This window comes from Ornithodoros turicata, chromosome 1, assembly GCF_037126465.1.
Source record: "Ornithodoros turicata isolate Travis chromosome 1, ASM3712646v1, whole genome shotgun sequence".
Classification (NCBI taxonomy): domain Eukaryota; kingdom Metazoa; phylum Arthropoda; class Arachnida; order Ixodida; family Argasidae; genus Ornithodoros; species Ornithodoros turicata.
This window is the reverse complement of record NC_088201.1, coordinates 109,381,712-109,400,745: the sequence shown is the minus strand read 5'-3', so window position 1 is coordinate 109,400,745 and position 19,034 is coordinate 109,381,712. Positions and strand designations below refer to the sequence as shown.

The 19,034-nt window shown below is 43.6% G+C and overlaps 1 long non-coding RNA gene across 1 annotated transcript in view; it reads right to left on the bottom strand.

Annotated features, from left to right (window-relative positions):
- The window catches only part of LOC135367689 (uncharacterized), a 32,810-nt gene extending 20,548 nt beyond the window's left edge, over window positions 1-12,262 (bottom strand). The window contains exon 1 of the long non-coding RNA XR_010414506.1: window positions 12,075-12,262. This is a non-coding gene — a long non-coding RNA (uncharacterized LOC135367689). The remainder of the gene's footprint in view (window positions 1-12,074) is intronic.
- Between the last annotated feature and the right edge of the window lie 6,772 nt (window positions 12,263-19,034).

Below are 19,034 nucleotides of genomic sequence, written 5' to 3'. Positions count from 1 at the left end.
TAGACCCACTAGTTAGGCAAACGATCAACTTTGATCGTAACTGGACCGAGAGATTACGCCCCTGTCACTTTAACGAAAAGAGCGCGTCATACACCACGTGCTCGAGCTCCCGAGTGCCTCACGCCTCGTTAGATCATGAGGCATGTAGGCGATGAAGCCTGTGAGCACGTGAACACATTCGTTAGGCAGACGACACCGTTACGCGAGCAAGAGATTACGCCTTTGTCCCGTTTACGAAAAAAGCGCGTCACGCGTCACGTGAAACGTGTCACGTGTTCGTGTTCACGAGAGCTCCGCCCCTCGTTGGCTCGCGAACGATGGAAGTGATTAAGCCCCCTGATGTCATGTTCGCAACGTGTGTGCAAGTGCTTGATCACTGTAGGCTATGTAAACAGAAAGAACATTGATGGGAGGGTGGCCTTATCCTGCAGGTGACTCCCACACGCATAACTTTTCCCGCACGCTATTTTGTCGCGAAATTAACGTCCCGCGAAATATTTTCCATAAGTGCGTCCATTCGTATTCGCGAATTATGTAGTCCGCAAAATTTACTACTCATACGTAATGTAGCACGACAAGTCGCCTTGTCATATATGTGCGGTACCTGTGCAACAAGCAAAAAATACGCGACACTTTATAATGCAGTATGGATTTCCCTGCAGTGTCCAAGTAAGTGTGGAGGTAAAAATTACACCCGTGGTTACACACTAGCCACAGAGAAAAGAAAAGGCATGGAAGCTACATAAATGGACACGGAGGCTTTGAGTCTCCTTGTACACTTTGACGCGTCCTCGGTCGCTTGTTTGTTTTCTCTTCAATTGAAGTAGATGTTTTCCGCTTCACGTAACCACCAGCTGGCTTGCCTCTTGCTACTTTGCTCATTCATATTAAGCTACGCACAGATGACCGTAGTTTATTCCGTTATATAGATACCCTGCGCTTCAAAGAAAAAATTCAAACAGAAAAAAGTGAAATAATGAAAAATGAGTTGTGAAATATGAAACGAATGGTGAAAAATTCCATTTGAAACTGTGCAGTGAGAATTCTCCCTCGGCCCTCGGGAAAAATACTTCGGGGCTCTCGCTTTACTGGAGTAAAAACCCGCGACTGGTGTACGTAATTGGGAAGCGAGTGCACTGTAAAACCATAGCTTCACCGCATAGCACGCTGCTAGCCAACCATCATCCCGAATGACAATGTACTCGCCCCTGATATGTTTGAAACGGGAGCCGTACGCCTTTTTGCGAGAGTTATGAACAGAATAAGTGTCACAAAAAAGCCGTACACTTTCCGTTTTCAACAAAATCCTGCAGATAGCGATATCATTCGAGATGATGGTTGGCTGGGATCGAGCTATGTGCTGAAGTTCATTTTTAAGAGTGTGGGAAGACGACAGTTGACATTTCATCAGAAGACTCTCCATCAGAAAAAAAAGTAGGAGGAAGGGAGCAGAACACCAGTGTTCAGGATGTTCAACATGGTACCGTCCCGCGAGGGGGTTGCTGATGAAGAGCGTTCGCTCGTAACGTGAATTGTCGTCTTCCAACTCACATCCCTCTTAGGTACAGCTTTCCCGTTTTTTTTACGCTTGTGTTTTGTGTACCTGGCAGTCCATGTTATCTTCTCGCTTTATTACCCATCCTTATAAGCTTCCACAGCCCCCGGTCCTCAGGCACCCCCGCTGAGAGCGCCCGTGCCCTCCCGCTCTCGCTCGGAATGACTCTGCTACCCCACCTGTCACTCAGAGCCCAGAAAGTTGAGTCTTGAGATGATGTATTTTTCCCCGACTCCTTCTCCGGTGTAATGGAGGCTGTTAAGAACGAGAGGCCACAAGTTCCGAGAATGAGCGACACATCCAGCAAGAAATTCACGGCCAGCGACGACTTATATCTTCTACGTTAGGTTCTGCGTGAAAATTCCTTTGAATTGTGCCAAAATATCGTCGGCCACAATGTCTGTAAATCCAAAATATAAGCTTTTTTTCTACTATAGAAGCTTTTTTTCAAATGACGCTGCCATCCATGATATGGTGTCCGAGCGCGCGAATCAACGTGTTTCACCTAAGACTGCGCCTCTCGGCTTCGCTATAGCTCAGTCGGTAACGCATTGGCTTGCTGGGCTAAAATCGTGGGTTCGAACCCGGCCGAGGACGGTAGCAATGGGGGGGGGGGGAGGTAAACATTGCTTTCAGCACCGTGTGTCGGAGATTTCCGGCGCACGTCAAACGAACCCCAGGTGGTCGTAATTATCCGCTGTCTTACTCTGCGGCACGTGCAGCGTATCGCCACACAAATAGACCTCCTTACGTGTAAGTCTACTCCAATTACCTTACTCTCTTTCTGCCACCACCTTAAGAAAACCCGCAAGAGGAAAAGAACACGGAGCGTGCTTACGGTTACCTAAAGCTCTTTAGTGTCTCATGACTTCCTACTGCATTGCAGGAATCCCCAAGGGGAAAATATAGCATTTCTGTACCAACACTCCGGTAGTAAAGCCGTTGCGATGCGGAGCTCATTGTGCACAGGAAACGAGTGAACGTGATTGTCTTTGGAACAGGGAAAGAAGCTAAGTGGGAATAATGAGGCCCCAGGGGAATATCGCCGGGAACGACTATCGAAGGTCCGCCGGCTGTTCCGTATTTTCCCCGGATGGGGGATATGCTACACACGCTAAGTACACACCATCGAACTCGAGTGCTACCTACGTGCTCCAGAGGGATGGCGTGTGCACAGTTTCGTTGCAATAACGCGCCTGCTAAACGAATGCTTCTACGTACCTTGAGTGCCGTACTGTAGATTTTGTATTTTAAATCGTTTTATTGGCCATCTCAGTATCTTACTCAGTTTCTCAATATGTGGTCGTACTTTATTTCAAATAATTTATCTCACTATTTTCACGTGAATACTATAAATATTTTTGTTTGTTTTTTGTTTCTCTGCTTATGTTCAGATTCGTAACTTCTCTCTGTGGCCTTTCATTTAGCTTCCCTATAGAATCGGTCTTCCGGTACTGCGTTCGGGGACAAACTTAAAGGAGCCGGGACGACACCCCAATCTTTTTTTTTTTTTTTTCGCTGCGGCGTCCTCCGCAACGAATAAAATGAGCGTCTGCGAAAGAACGATGAGCGCAGGTGACCTACAGAGCACGCACAAGGCTTTGTTTTACAGAGCTGTTTTATAGGCTCCGTGTTAGAGAGCACGTGTTATATGCAAGGCGCACACCTTTAAAAAAAAATCCTCTCCACGTGCAAAGAGCGCGTCGGCGAACGAGAAGACGTCCTGACGTATCATGGGCTGCGGCACGTGACCAGTGACGTCAAACGGCACAGCTCAAGCACGTATCAGTGGCGCGTGAGCCGAGAAGGAAAAAATACAGAAAAGAAGCACGGCAAACATCTCTACGTGTCTCTCGTCCGCGACTGCTTTCTCCGACTGTCTTTTGTATTTTATTGCGCAGTGACAATACCGTACACCGCAGAGCGAAAATATTTTGCATGGTGACTCCTGGTGGACAGCGTTACAGATGATGATGATCATGATTGGGAGTTTTTTGGCGCAGAGCGTTACATATGAAACAGGGTTTCGAGCCATACTAAATACCACTTGCATGGGCCTTCAACATGCTTTTTCTTCTTTTTTTTTTTTCTGGGAAGGCGTTCACGTGCTTTCAGGGTCGGCGCAGGGGATTTGCTGTCCATTATGAAAGCAGAACTTGTGGGAAGGCCTTTGCCTTGCGATCGGCATCCGGAGCGCTGGCTGACTTTCATGACCGCATCCGATTCGTATGACTCGTAAACAGACTGTGACATAAGGTACAGATGATATGTCAGGGTAAGACTGCGCAGATGAACATTGGAGAGACGCGATCGAATTTGACCTCATCTTATTTTTGTGTGGCTGACACTCGAAAATTCCATGTAACGTTTTTGGGGAGCGGTTTGGGGTAGGATGACTTAAACGGAGTGCGTCATTAACTTCAATTAATAATTAAACTAACAAAACAAATTAACGCATTTCATTCAATTAATAGACACTAAAGAAAATTCTACGCCCAAAACCTCCGAAACTGCTCCAAAAGGCCGCCTGATTATTTTCTTTCTTTTTCTCTCTTCTTTTTTCTTGCTAGAAGTTTCGGTAACGATGTGTGTTTAAAAAAAGCACTAGCGCACTGCAAATAAAAAAAAATGCAGGAACACGTCCTTTACTCTTTTGTCCTCTTCACTTTTGCGGTGGAGAAAGTTGCTAGATGGTACCCGACTGAGGACAGCATCAACATAATATCAATGCGCAGTGCGAACAAAATAGCGGGTGCTGGTTCGATGCTGTGGCTTCGTTCATCCGCATCAGAAAGGCTACAGATCCCCCGCGTGGATATCCACAACTGATCCGCACCCGATCTCCATAACGCAATGATACATACTTTATACATCGTGTTCATGATCCGCATAACGCAATCATAGCGTAGTAGTATAGATAAAGAAATCAAACATGGAAGTACGAACGCAACACAAGCTTTACAACGCCCAATTTACTTCACTTAACTGACTTTTCGCCAACTGCTGGCATTAGTCAACAGAAATATGCAGCTCGTGCTAGCATGCTGTAATTGGCAGCATCTCTGGCGTGAACTCTCAGGGCTTGTGTTTGCATCCCACAGCTATATATAGCTGTGGGATGCAAACACAAGCCTTTTCTTTAGCTCCCATTAGTCCATCAACCCAATGATACATACTTTATCCGAAACCGCAAGTACTCTGCGGACATCCGCATGCATCCGCGGCAATGGGCATCTTTTACACGTAAGTCCGAAATAAAGCAAGTTGGTAAAAGTACCCGTGCGTGTTACCCAACAGCTTAAAGCTGGAACCTCATGGGAGGGGAGGGCGTATTTCACGTTGAAAAGCGCCCCATAGTACGCTGAGAGGAAAATTTTGCACGGAGAAGCGGTTTGTAGAGAGTGCTCGAGCGCGTTAGAAGCCTCTTGATATCTCATGATGACAGCAGCAGCCGAGCGAGCAACAGCATGGTAGGAGTTTCCGGTTCCGCACCACATGGGAAACGGCGTGTTGGTTTTGACGCTGCACCCACGTCCCGTGCGGTTGGGAAGGCAGACGTCCCGAAAAAGGCGTATCAAGCTTTAAAAGTATGAAAAATAATAACAGAAGTAGAGTGAAGGCCCTCGCCTTTATACACTCTCACAAAGAAACCGGATAGTAAGGGTCAAAAATCGTCAAATTTTTTACCCATATTTTAAGCGGAGTTCGATGCCGGTTATTCTATATGCGCTGTTTGGCTACCCTTGTGATACCGCTTACTGCACCTAAAAATACCACATAGTATGCGTCAAACCTGAGCACCGTAGACGTCACGTGACCTGACGGTCCTTGTACAGGCAACGGCTGCAATTCTGAAATGATCCGCAATGCGGTTTTCCGGCGGCTGTTCTGGGAAAGGGTATGGGGTTCCCGATTGCCAAAAGCATCAGAAAGAAGTTTCCAGAGCAGTAGACGGAAAATCGGATTGCCTGTCAATTTTGCATTGCAGCTATTGCCTGCCCAAGGGACGCTGACATCACGCGGCGCCTAAGGTTCCCAGATATGATGCGTACTGTGCGGCATTCTGGCGTGCAATTCTCTGTGCAAAGACGGCATACCATGCGAAATTGTTTCATAGGAAAAAAGAACAGCTGCGACAACAGGATCTCGATGATATGAACCTCACAGGGCATGAAAAAACAGCTCGTATCATCCGAGACTCGTCAGCAGTACCACATAGGTGCAGGAAGCATGTATATGGACGGAAGCCCGTTCACTTTTATATGCTACCGCTTAAAAGCTATCCATGGTATAGGCATAGCTTGTTGCTCATCCAAAAGACTTGGCAATTGACAGTGCGCCACAATAGCTAGGCCTACTGCACTGCAAAATCGTATGACACAGACTAACGCATCCATCACGTGAATAACAGATATAAGAGGCACGTTCTTGCGCAAGGCAAGCAATATACAAGAGTTCTAGCGAATGTCAAAAGAAAAATAAGAAGCACGAGTGCATCACTTGAACCGGGTTCATCGTCTCACTATAGCCCGCGTACGCCGCTATCTCATTTAAATCAGAACATCTGAATACATGGAAGTATTTCCCACAGCGTTAGTAGCACGCATCTAAACCGTAATGCAACAAAAATTCGCCAAATAATTCCACTTTATTGCAGGAAAGAGCCCAGAATAATAGATACATGCATGTGTTTATAGAATATTGCACCTACTGCCTGAAAATGATGTGGCATAAGGTGCACGTGACCAAACATTAAAAAAATGGGAACAGCATACTAGCCATAAACCAACAGTTTACAACACCTGCAATATTTTAGAGAATTATGAAATGACATTTGTGCATCTTCACAACACTTCAACACAACAAAATATAAATTGTAGACTAGCTATATGAGCTAGTAATTGAATTAAATTACGTTTATAATGAAAAAAAAAACATTTAGTGAGCGTTATATCACAGGATGAGGCATCGAGGTAAACAGAGTATCAGACATATACAAAAAGAAATCCATAGCAGACAGGTCATAAACTAATTATATATAGGGTGATTCCACGCCGGATCAGGCAGGGTGGTCCGGTCGACCTCTTCAATTTTTTTGTTTCAAACACCTATTAAAATGACCGAAAAGTGAATATAACCATATCGAAACTTTATGTTCAGCGAAACGCTTGAACCTTCAAAAGTTCGAATATCAAAGAACTCCGCTGTAATCGCTGTAGTTTTTCTGTAAGCGAATTTTCCATAATTGCATGTCCAGGGACCTAGTAGGAAACCGAGCACTCTGTCAACAATTGCATCACCCCGCGCCATCTGTCGAGGACGCATGTAATACGCGCATTTCCGGGAGCTAATCCGGCGAAAACGAAAATGGCAGTGGGCATTTGTGACCACCTTCTACGTCGAGAATGTTGAGCCTCTTGAACATGAGTGCGCTGGAATTCCGCATTCGAGAACTGTCGCTCACGTAGAACTGTTGTTCGTGCGTTAGCGTTGTGGAAAGTGTGTTCTTCGCAGCAGAAGATTCCTCGTCCAGAGATTAGTTGGAGTCACATTCGTCTTCAGCAGTAGCTCACCGTGCCGTGAACGTGGACTGTTTGTGAAATTTCCATGTATCAGGGACAAGCACTTGTGTAAGCGCCGAAACAAGCGCTGTTTTTTCGTCGTGCAGGTGTTCATGTGTGAAATGCAAACCGACAGATACTACGGACGGATACTACGGCTTTTGCTGCCGAGAGGTAGAGAATGCGTGTGGAAGGCAGACAGACAATTGCATCAGAACTAACGAACATCTCGAAATACTGTGCCTTGACATCGAAGTACTGCAAGTGTCTTTTAGATACATTCGAGAAACCGAAGAGCATGGCAACAGACACTGCAGCGCCGTGTTGTCTCTACGCGCTACTTGAACGGCAAACTGGACGGAAAACCCTTATTTCTGCAGGAAATTCCGTTATACCACCTGTCTTCCATTCACAAGAAGGATATGGTCATATGGGGTGCTCCGAGAAAATACAATTGAAAGTACTTCACTGGATCTCGATCTGCGTCATGCATGCAATTAGGGATGCTTTCCTATCAGTGCGCAGACTTGTAGAAATGTTGATGTCAGCATATTTTCATTTCGTGCTTGCTGCAAGTTTTTCTCATTGCTTTTTCTTTGCTGTCACACCATATTATAATTCCTAGTTTGTTCCTGGAGGGTTAAGTAACTTGTTGGTATAGATGTATTTGTAGGTTATTCTCATGTCTCAATTGTTTATGTGAGGAGTAAGTAAGATAATTTTCATCAGTGTCATTCAGCTGAACTGTGTTCATAACCTTTTAGTATACTTCTTAGTGACCACGTTTCCAAATGTCAATTAATATTTGAACCAAGCTTGGGATTTAGCACTTAATTAACTCTGTTTTGCTAAACGGAGTACTTGTAACTGATTCATTACCACGTCACCAACTAACGTTGGTATAGAAGGACTTGAGGGCTGACTTCAATTATTATTAACCCTTGATCTGGGTTCAAAGTTAACCATGCACCATTGGTGTGCATAGTACTCCAAAATGGCTAAATAATTTATTGCACAAGATCTCTGTTACTGTAATTGAGATGTACTCGTACTTTTGTAAAGTACTTTTGACATCCCTGCAAATTGAAACTGGCTTCAGTGTACACTACAAATGCATCGTAACATTTGATTGAAATATAATATAAGAGCAGAAGCAACGTTTTGTCTCAACTCAAACTATATCTGTATTTTTTATTGTCCATGGATTTAGGAAACATAGTAGGACTTCCTGCCTACTGATGTTTCTGATGACTTCTGATGTTTTGACGTACTTGATAGAGTTGTAAAACCTGACACAAAATAAACAAGAGACGTATAAACAGTTTTGTCTTTTGCTTTCGAATTTAACAAGCCAGTTATATTTTACCATTTGTTCACTTTTGTATTCTCTGTTCGTGAAAAGATTACAGGAACAATAGTGCTGCAGATCAAACAATGACCTGTCATCTTGATGAAGATGAGAACATTTCTTCAGGCATGCTAAGTGAGACAAAAGAAATGTACAATGAAGGTTGTACAAAAACAGCAAATCTCCGTCGACTAAAACTTTATATATGTGTATGTTACCACATCGTGTAGTTTCCATCCAAAAGTAGGACTAGGCAAGGTTTTTTGGTAGTTGTTGGTAGGTTGTTGGCATGTTGATGTGCTATACCGTTGCAGCACATCAATATCGATGAGGGGCAAACAAAGTAGACAGAGTGGCTGCAAACTCAAGCGAAGATTTATTCAACAGAACAAGAAACCGAAAGCATGAGTAGAGAAAGGCAGTGCCCATGCACTGTATGGTGAACCACACTAATCTCTGAGAAGGTAGGATCGGAAGAGTAATAAAAAGATGTGACAGTTGCGTCCGAGATAGGGGAACTCTGCAAATTTAGGACCAATATGATGTGGTAACCTTGCATGGCTCACTACAGCTCTGACACACATTGAACAATTCCGTAGTGGGGCTTCAAAGACAATGAACGTTCGCTGTTTCATTGGGCATTCAAGTGTAGAGGATGCATCTCTAGAAAATTAATTAGCGTTCCTTAGTCATATAGTCATAACTACACCTCAACAGGAAGTATTCTTGTACCCTTCAAACAAGCTAGTAGTACTAATCGGTTTATTCTCCTATTGTTGACGTCATACTAATGTTCTGCACCTGTCCAAAGACTCCAAAAAATGCCACAAAGTCTGCAACACGTAACAAATCTAGTGCTTCCATCTGTGGACTTTGCATACCTGCTTTCAGCTATTTCTGTCATGTCAACTTGAGTGCCTGGATCACACACACACGAAGCAGTCTTGCGCTACTTCAACACTGGAAAGCCCCTAAACTTAAATTTGTTGATGTTGACAATGTTGAGTACGGGACAAGTAGGATAATATAAGTTAAACGGAACACGTCATCGCTATATTATAATTTATACATGTGTGACGCCTGTACGTACCTAAGACGTTGTGTTGAACTCGTCACCTCGGTGAACCAAAATCACTGGGCATCTGCAGCAAAATGAGCTCAGCATACACGACACGACTGCTACATCTAATAACCGAGTGTTTCGAACCACATTCGTTTTCGCGCACTCTCCTGTTGAATCTTGTGGTAGAAAACGCCCGCCGCCCACGGTGAACGAACATGATTTTTGCATCCCCCAACACCAAAACTACACCAGGTATATGTAGGTCTCTCGAATAATTGACACAACAGCCACGAGCATGTCATTCACTTATACTTTCTGGTTTCTGCTTCGCGCGACCAACATGACCACCCACGACGTAAACAATAAACGCGATAACACAGATGGCCTTGCAGATGGCGCGGCGGATCGTAGCTCGTAGCGGCGAAGTAGCTGAATGCTTTATTAACGTAAAAGCTATGGAAGTGAGTGTCATTTTTAAAATGGCGTTTAGCTGTAAGATAATGTGCGTCAACTTTGTTCTCTACAAAATTAACTCTCACGTGGTAAGGGTTGACCAATCCCTGGGAGCCCTGGACCCGAAACCCAAGTTGCTCTTTTTCGCCGTTCGCTGGCAGCACCGTCCATGTTCCGGCGATCTTCAAAATATTTATACGTAAAAAATATGCCGAATTGAGAAGTAATGCTTTCTGTGTGTTATCAAACAACGATGTTGTGCACGACAGTGGGCAAAAGTATGCGGGTTATTTTTCACTTTTCGGTCCCTTTAAAGCCTTGGCCCTAGGAGGCATATTGGTGCTGAAAGTAGTTGAAAATAATTGGTGGGTATTTTTAATGATTTATCATTCAGATGTGAGCTTCCTACGCTGCTTGACGCCACGCATCTTCAAACTATTTGACATACTCAGCTTATCACTTTTTTTTTTTTCACTTATTGTCTGGGGTGGGTAGCATTGAATCCTAAGTTGTGAAGATCCTAAGATTTGCCTTCGAGGAGATAAAAAATCGAAAATTTGCCTCATTTGTAAAATATGGTATGTTTTGGGAACCTCACAACTCGTCCCCCAGTTGTGATACCCGAAAGTAATCTACATCATTGTGTTCGTCTCGAAATGCCCTTTCTTCGCATAGCGAGGATGTCGTATTGTGAATTGGGGCAACGCCCCCAATAGACTTTTTCTGAGGGATATCTACGGAAAATGCAGAAATTCGACACCGCGCATCCCATATATTCCTACTCGTAACATCGTTCATTTTGTCCGCAAGCGTTCATCATGACTATTCTTAGTTGTTGTACCCCAGACTAAATGGCAATAGTTTAGGTGACACATGAAAAGTGAACGGTATAGAAGTAGCTTAATTCGAAAAGGAAACATGTGTCTATGTCTAGCAGTCATGACTATTATTTTGCACAGTTTATTCTGAACGTATTCAATGCGAACGTAGCGTGTCTCTCGTGTTTGTCCTCGTTCCTGTTTCGATGCATCGAAGGATCATGTATCAACCTGCCTGTATCATGTATCAACCTGTGTTCATCCCATAGCAACTGTTCGTTAAAGATGACACTCAAACATTTGATGCATTTTGCAATATCAACAGGACTATTAAGATATACTATCTCTTTATTTAGATTAACGCTCCTGTTTTTTGTTCGAAATATGAGTGCTTCAGTTTTACTACTATTAATGCGTGAAGAGTTTAAATTAACCCATTTTTCCAAGTTGCAAAGCATCTCGTTAGCAGTAGTGGTTATTACATCATTATCAGAGCCACTGGAAAACACGCTTGGATCGTCCGCATACGAAATAAATTCACAATTGACATCAATGTTAATTATGGCATTTAGATATCGGGTATCAGATCCGGGTATCTCAACTGGGAGCCGAGTTGTGAGGTTCCCAAAACGCAGCATATTTTACTAATGAGGCAAATTTGCGATTTTTTATCTCCTCCTTAAGGCAAACCTTAGGATCTTCACAACTTACAATGCAATGCTACCCACCCCAGACAATATGTAAAAAAAAAGTGTTAAATAGTTATGAAGATACGTGGCGTCAAACTGCGTAGGAAACGCAATGGTCGAAATGTCCACATCAGAATGACAATTCATTAAAATAGAACCACCGATTATTTTCAGCTACTTTCAGCGCCAATATGCCTCCTAAGGACGAGCTTTTAATATATGTTTGAAAGAAAAAAAAATTCACCACCGTGCATGATCCGGCATGAAATCACCGTATAATAACTGAAGTATACAGGGTGTTCAAAATTAAGCTTTCACGAGCACTTTATAAATAGGCGAACAAAAGAAAACTGGCTGCTATTTTTCTGTTCCTTGAGTAAGAAACAGGTGCTACATAATTAGCAGCACCTGTTTCTTACACAAGTAGCGTAAAGTTATCATCCGGTTTCCTGTTATCGCTGTGATTGCGTAGCACTCGTGAAAGCTTAATTTTGAACACCCTGTATAGTTCAGTGTAGTGCAGTGTAATGCAGTGTATTGCATTTATCGAGCATGGCATGATTACTCATGAAGCAGTCACAACTTACAAGTCATCTTTACAGGTGGATTGTACTGGTTGTACATGCGTGAGAGAGAAGAGTCTTGTGTACTTCTTCCCAGAATGTGTCGCACAGTAGAAATTTTAGGAGCACCACCTAATGCAGCTGAGGGTGCATGCGTGGTATTCTGCAGTCCAGCATGGCTACGAAGAGCGTGTCGCGTCCTGTTCCTTGGGATGCTGGACATAGAAGTTTATTGTCATGAGCGCAAAATAATGTGCTTGCTGATATTGTCAAATGGCTACGCATGTTCGTTCAACAATAGATTCCAAAGATATGGTATTGCATTTCAATGAGAAAGCTAATCTCGAAAATGTGCTAGCGTCATAATACGTGATGCAGATAAGTTCTTCTTCGCCAGACCTGGGTCATCTCCAGAGACCTCCCACATGAAATGGTCACAGGCTGGCAAACATAGCATTCTGAAATCTTTCTCATCCTTTAAGTACCATTCAACTGAATTTTGTTAGACCTGTATATCATTTTATCATGTCATTGATGTGATTTGTGGTACTCTCAAATGGGTGCACGTGTCTGTGCAGCAGTGTATATCGCGGAACTGATACTGTTTCTAGCGTTTAAATGGGAAAGATAATCTCGTAAATATGGTAACGCCGAAATAAATCATGCCGATGAGGTGCTCTTTGCCAGACCTGAGTCCATCCCCGCAGAGGCCGCTTACATGAAATAGTCATAAACGTAACATGGACTTCAAAAACCACTTACTACAACTGGAAACACTCTAGTCCTTTAAGATAACAGTTAACTGAATAATGTTAGACGCGTAACTCATTTCAGCTGTCTAAGAAGTGGCGTTCCACAAGTGTTTTGCAGCACCACCACAACCACCACCTGCACCACGTTATCGAAAATCGTGACCATCAGAAAATCGATTTGCTTCATGTCAACACATCATGCTCCGGTATAATCAGCAATAATCCTCCGAACTCCTATTACAAGAACGGATTGAGGAATCGTTAAAGAGACCGAAAAGTGAAAAATAACCCCCATATTTTTGCCCACTGTCGTGCACAATATCGTTGTTTGATAAGATACAGAAAGCATTACTTCTCAATTCGGCATAATTTTTACGTATAAATATTTTGAAGATTGCCGGAACATGGACGGTGCTGCCAGCGAACGGTGAAAAAGAGCAACTTGGGTTTCAGGTCCAGGGCTCCCAGGGATTGGTCAACCCTTACCACGTGAGAGTTAATTTTTGTAGAGAACAAAGCTGACGCATATTATCTTACAGCTAAACGCCATTTTAAAAATGACGCTCACTTCCATAGCTTTTACGTTAATAAAGCATTCAGCTACTTCGCCGCTACGAGCTACGATCCGCCGCGCCATCTGTAAGGCCGTCTGTGTTATCGCGTTTATTGTTTACGTCGTGGGTGGTCGTGTTGGTCGCGCGAAGAGAAGTGAATGACATGTTCGTGGTTGTTGTGGTCAATTATTCGAGAGACCTACATATGCCTGGTGTAGTTTTGGTAACAAGGGAAAGAGTGCAGGCTAGCTGGTATAGATCCATGAAGAAGACCGAGAGACACGGACACAGAAGACGACACTCGTAGGTTCTCTCGTAGTTTTGGTGTTCGGGGATGCAAAAATCATGTTCGTTCACCATCGGCGGCGGGCGTTTTCTACCACGAGATTCAACAGGAGAGTGCTCAAAAGCGAATGTGGTTCGAAACACTCGGTGATTAGATGTGGCAGTCGTGTCGTTTGTGCTGTTCTCGTTTTGCTGCCGATGACTACGAAGATGCCGTAGAAGGCGAATTGCGAAGACGTCCGAAGCACACTGATGCTCAGTACCCAGTGATTTTGCTTCACCGAGGTGACGAGTTCAACACAACGTCTTAGGTATGTACAGGCGTCACACATGTATAAATTACAATATAGCGACGACGTATTCCACTTCACTTATGTTAACCTACTTGTCCCGTACTCAACATTGTCAACGTCAACAAATTTAATTTTAGGGGCCTTCCAGTGTTGAAGTGGCGCAAGACTGCTTCGTGTGTGTGTGTGTGATCCAGGCACTCAAGTTGACATGACAGAAATAGCTGAAAGCAGGTAGGCAAAGTCCACGTGTTGCAGTGTGACATTTTTTTTAGTCTTTGGACAGGTGCAGAACATCAGTATGACGTCAACAAGGGGAGAAGAAACCGATCAGAACTACTAGCTTGTTTGAAGGGTACAAGAATACTTCCTGTTGAGATGTAGTTATGACTTTATGACTAAGGAACGCTAATTAATTTTCTAGAGATGCATCCTCTACACTTGAATGCCCAGTGAAACAGCAAACGTTCGTTGTCTTTGAAGTCCCACAACTGGAATTGTTCAATGTGTGTCAGAGCTGCAGTGAGCCATGCAAGGTTAACACATCATATTGGTCCTAAATTTGCAGAGTTCCCCTATCTAGGACGCAACTGTCATTTCTCTTTATTGCTTTTCCGATCCTACCTTCTCAGAGATTAATGTTGTTCACCATACACTGCATGGCACTGCCTTTCTCTATACTCATGCTTTCGGTTTCTTGTTCTGTTGAATAAATCTTCACTTGAGTTTGCAGCCATCGCGCTGTCTACTGTGTTTGCCCCTCTATCAATATCGATGTGCTGTAATGGTATAGCACATCAACATGCCAACAACCTACGAAACACCCTTGCCTAGTCCTACTTTTGGATGGAAACTACACGATGTGGTAACATCCACATGTAGAAGTTTTAGTCGACAGAGATTTGGTGTTTTTGTACAACCTTCATTGTACATTTCTTTTGTCTCACTTAGCATGCCTGAAGAAATGTTCTGATGTTCATCAAGATGACAGGTCATTGTTCGATCTGCAGCATTATTGTTCCTGTAATCTTTTCACCAACAGAGAATACAAAAGTGAACAAATGGTAAAATATAACTAGCTTGTTAAATTCAAACGGGAAAGACAAAACTGTCTATACTTCTCTTGTTTATTTTGTTGAAGGTTTTACAACTCTATCAAGTACGTCAAAACATCAGAGGGCAGGAAGTCCTACTCTGTTTCCTAAATTCCTGGACAATAAAAAAGAAAGATATTGTTTGAGTTGTGACAAAATGTTGCTTCTGCTCTTATATTATATTTCAATTAAATGTTACGATGCATTTGTAGTGTACACTGAAGCCAATTTGCAGGGCTGTCAAAAGTACTTTACAAAAGTACATCTCAATTACAGTAACAGAGAACTTATGCAATAAATTATTTAGCCATTTTGGAGTACTATGCACAACAATGGTGCATGGTTAACTTTGAACCCAGATCAAGGGTTAATAATACTTGAAGTCAGCCCTCAAGTCCTCCGTTACAAATGTTAGTTGGTGACGTGATAATGAATCAGTTACAAGTACTTCGTTTAGCAAAACAGAGTTAAGTGTTAAATCCCAATCTTGGTTCAAATATTAATTGACATTTAGAAACGTAGTCACTAGGAAGTATACTAAAAGGTTATGAACACAGTTCAGCTGAATTGATCACTGATGTAAATTATCTTACTTACTCGTCACATATACAATTGAGACATGAGATAACCTACAAATACATCTATGGCCACAGGTTACTTAACCCTCCAGGAACAAACTAGTAATTATAATATGCTGTGACAGCAAAGAAAAAGCAACGAGAAAAACTTGCAGGAAACAAGGAATGAAAATATGCTGACAACATTTCTACAGGTCAGCGCACTGATGGGAAAGCATCCCTAATAGCATGCCTGACGCAGATCGAGATCCAGTGGAGTACTTTCTATTGTATTTTCTCGGAGCACCCCATATCCTTCTTGTGAATGTCCGACAGGTGGTATAACGGAATTTCCGGCAGAAATAAGGGTTTTCCGTCCAGTTGTCCGTTCAAGTAGCGCGTAAAGACCACACGGCGCTGCCGTGTATGTTGCCATGCTCTTCGGTTTCTCGGATGTATGTAAAAGAAAAGACACTTGCAGTACTTCGGTGTCAAGGCACAGTATTTCGAAATATTCAGTAGTTCAGATGCAATTGTCTGTCTTGTTTTCACACGCATTCTCTACCTCTCGGCAGCAAGAACCGTAGTAGCCATCCATAGTATCCGTCGGTTTGCATTTCACACATGAACACCTGCACGACGAAAAAAAAAAGCGCTTGTTTCGGCTTACACAAGTGCTTCTCCCTGATACATGGAAATTTCACAAAGCACTCCATGTTAACGGCACGGTGAGCTACTGCTGAGGACGAATGTGACTCCGATTGATCTCTGGACGAGGAATCTTCTGCTGCGAAGAACACACTTTCCAGCACGCTAACGCACGAACAACAGTTCTGTGTGAGCGACAGTTCTCGAATGCGGAATTCCAGCACACTCATCTTCAAAAGGCTCGACATTCTCGACGTAGAAAGTGGTCACAAATGCCCACTGCCATTTTCGTTTTCGCCGGATTAGCGCCCGGAAGTGCGCGTATTACATGCGTCCTCGAAAGATGGCGCGGGGTCATGCAATTGTTGACAGACTGCACGGTTTCCTACTAGGTCCCTGGACATGCAATTATGGAAAATTCGATTACAGAAAAACTACAGTGACTTCAGCGGAGTTCTTTGATATTCGAACTCTTGAAGGTTCAAGGTTTTCGCTGAACATAAAGTTTCGATAGGTTTATATTCACTTTTCGGTCCCTTTAACACAGATGCTTCAACGGGGAGAAACGCACATCCGAGAAAAACGAGAACGAAGAGAGTCTCACCTGATGGACAATGGGCGTACGCATACGAATTTGTAGCGCGGAGATAGCGTGGAGAATCACAACTGTTCAAGCAGCGTCGTCCGCGTGCCTTGCCCACATATCGTGCGACGTTGTCTCGTTCGATGCCATCTCTTCCTGTGATAAGTTTGACACAAATTAAATATGAAATTTAAAAAACTACAGACACCCAGCGCAAAATGTGACAACTTACATTTGCTAGACCGTGCATGATGTGAGACCGTGAGACGTCAGAAGCCAAAGTGACCGTTAACGAAGGGAAGGAAAAGACGCTTTGCACACGGAACCATGCACGTGTTCTCAGAAGGCAGGGCCGTATAACAATTGAAAAACAATATGCGTCAATATAGGCGTAAAGAGCTAATACAAGGGCCCGAAACTCGCCAGTTCCTTTGCGGGATAAAGTGAGGCGCTTCATGCGTTTCACGTCATCGGACGTCAGAAAACGTCATAAATTGAACGTCATGGAGACATCCGGTGGCTAGTGATTACTGATTGGTTCCCATGAGGATGAATTCGTTTTTCTGAGCGATGATTGCCCGTTTTCAAATTTGTTCGCGAGCGCTCGAACAGGCGACAGCGCGGCGGCTGTGCCGGTTGGAACCGGCGTTCACGGAGTCGCCGGCGTCCGTTTCAGACGGCTCGTGTTGTGTAGCGGTTGTGTTGGACTATGAATTCTGTTTTTTCCTGTTCAACAACGCAAGCTGTATCATGTGAGTGTCCTCGAACAGTCACAGCTGCCAGGGAAGATGCCTGCGCAACATTTGTGCTCTGCTTCTTGGTGTAGAAACTATTCGAGCGTCCGAACGCCTCGTACCCGATACCTGGTCAACGACTGCCGAGAGGTAAGTCATTTGTCGTCGCTTGTTGCCGTACAACACCGCATTCACTTCGTGTATTGTGAATAAGTTGCTTAACAGTTACCGGAATACGCGGTGACCGAGACAGACAGCGTATCTTTGCAGACACGATGGTAGACTATATTTCTTTTCGTGAAACAATGTCATCTAAATGTTATGATTAAATACCCGTTCACGTCGTACTGCATAAAGGTATGACGCTACTGTAAGTCTGATTCTTGGTGATTTCGCTCGACAAGTTTCGTCAGACGCGTTGACTGAGTAGCTGTTCTGTACGTAGAGCAAAAGCCAAGATTGTCAGGCTAATCGGTCTGAATATATCATTGTGAAGTAGCGCAATAAAAGGTATTTTTTGTACTAAGGTCGCCCATCACACCCCATGGCTGCGAGCTTCTCGCAACCCTACCACCGTTCTTATTTTTCGCGTTCAATAGCACCTTTATTCTTTCTATTTACATTGCAACTTTCACATGCATAACCGTATATCTGATACCAACTTTTTTCATCTTGCAGCCACTGAGCTCCAGTTCCCAGTAGCAGTCCCTGCCAGAGACAGTCCGACATTATCAGGCTTCTTCAAGCAAATTCTGGAGCAATATTAATATCATCCTGTGTACGTCTTGCTTGTATAACCGTATGTCGCACAATAAAATACTTCATGTCACAAAAACAACCTAGGCTCCGTCGTATTCCTGTAGCTCCCACTGGATTCCGACAAACGCGAACCAAAAAAACAGTGCATGGAAGAAAAAAAGGAACAACAAAAGAAGACGGGAAGCAGAGCAGAGAGGAGGAAAGTAGTAAGAGAGAAACGGATGACACGTCATTTACGTCATTCGCGACATAATCAAAAAAGAAAAAAAAAATAGGGTGGCTAGTCCTCAGTCATTGGTCGAGCTCCGGAGGTCACGTGAGTTTTCAGCTACAATAGATTTCTACTACAGCTTCGTGGCCCTGGCTAATACTCTAACGCAGAGCCTCAGTTTATCCGTCAAGACGAAATCGTATGCGTCAGTATATAAGAGTAAATCATGTCCTCCGTCCCATTTACGCATAAAACTCCGCCCTTTACGCTTACAGCGAGTGCGTTTACGGGTACTAGGAATAAAACAGAGCTTGACGGATACGGCGTCTGCGATTTTGTCGAACTTTACGCTTAGTAAGGGTAAGATTGGACGTAAGCGTAAATTTATCCGTTTCGTTCCTGAGAGTGTACGGTATGTGTTTTATTATACTTTGCGTTAGCGCACATTTGACAGCTTCTGGCAGCAACACGTGATTCCTCTTTTCTAGGCGAGTTCTCAATTTCACTCTGTGCACTT